The sequence below is a fragment of the Mustela putorius genome, unplaced genomic scaffold (genome assembly GCF_011764305.1).
Source record: "Mustela putorius furo isolate JIRA1106 unplaced genomic scaffold, ASM1176430v1.1 tig00003867_pilon_pilon_pilon, whole genome shotgun sequence".
NCBI classification, from domain to species: domain Eukaryota; kingdom Metazoa; phylum Chordata; class Mammalia; order Carnivora; family Mustelidae; genus Mustela; species Mustela putorius.
This window is the reverse complement of record NW_025422019.1, coordinates 23,554,833-23,556,084: the sequence shown is the minus strand read 5'-3', so window position 1 is coordinate 23,556,084 and position 1,252 is coordinate 23,554,833. Positions and strand designations below refer to the sequence as shown.

The following is a 1,252-nucleotide window of genomic DNA, read 5'->3' as shown; positions in this document are numbered from 1 at the left end:
GTTCTTAATCTGAAGAATGCTATGATGAAAGCAGTTCATTAAGAAATGAAAACATATATATATATATATTTTTTTAAGATTTTATTTATTTATTTAAGAGAGACACAGAGAGAGAGAGAGACAGAGGGAGGAGCAGAGGGAGAGGGACAATCAGACTCTTGTGGAGCCCAGCACAGGTCTCGATCCCATGGCCCTGAGATCACAACCTGAGCTTAAACAACCAGAATTGGTTGTTTAACCAAATGAGCCACCCAGGCACCTGAGGCCTTTTATATCAGCCACTCATTAATATGCTTTCCACTGTGAAATCTGACATGAAAGTTTTTCAGAAGAGGTACGTGCCCCCTTCTTCCCCCAAGAAAAGTTTGGGTTTGAACTTATTCCTGTGCAGGGACAGCAACTTGGGAGAAGTTTTCTTTTCTTGAGAGAAAATGTCAGTGTAAGTTACTAAGAGTGACACCTCTATTTTACATTTATATATATAACTGTAAGTTGATTTATACTTTAAAAAGAGAGCAAAGGCACTGCTCCCCTATTGCCTTCAGGTGTGGATATCTTTCATAAATATATATTTATGTTTGTTTGCATCTAAAATACTCACAAACATTGGTCCCTCTTTCCAAGTAATAATTCCTGCTAACCCTATTCCAGTGAATTTATTGGCACCCACCGCAGTGTGGATTGCTGTTATGGAGGATAGCGGCAATGGTGAGTTTCCAGGATTGAGAGTGGCAGCTGGAAGTTAATGCATTTATTTGGATGGGTCATCAGGCTAGAGAAATGGCATTATTAGCTGAGAGGAAGAATGAAAATACAAGACATTTAGAAAGAAAACCTGATAAAATTAAGCAAGATGGCTATGAGCAAGGGGGGACAATAAGGAAAGCTGTATTCTGAACTTTAATTAGCAATAATCGCGCCTCGGATAAACCTCATTGGCTACGATACTGCCACTGCGCAAAGCTGTATTCTGAACTTTAAATCTTGAAACTCTGCAATCTGAAGAACTTAAAAGGGTATGATTACACATTTGTTTATGTCTTCTTTATTCAACAACTGTTACCGACTGTCTAATGTAGAGTAGTAACTGTTCAAAACACAAGAATTTGACGATTAACAAAGCAGAAAAAATCCATGGTCTTATTTAAACACTTACAGTTGTTATTAAGTAATTTCTACAGTTATAGTTAGTAAAAGAAAAAATGATATTATGCTAAACTCTTGTTCATCTCTTTGATTAAAATGCATCTAA

The 1,252-nt window shown here is 36.8% G+C and overlaps 1 non-coding gene across 1 annotated transcript; it reads right to left on the bottom strand.

Moving 5' to 3' along the window:
• Positions 1-820: 820 nt before the first annotated feature.
• LOC123387948 lies at positions 821-965 on the bottom strand. The gene has a single exon (XR_006602440.1). It is a non-coding gene; the product is annotated as a U4 spliceosomal RNA (small nuclear RNA).
• Between the last annotated feature and the right edge of the window lie 287 nt (positions 966-1,252).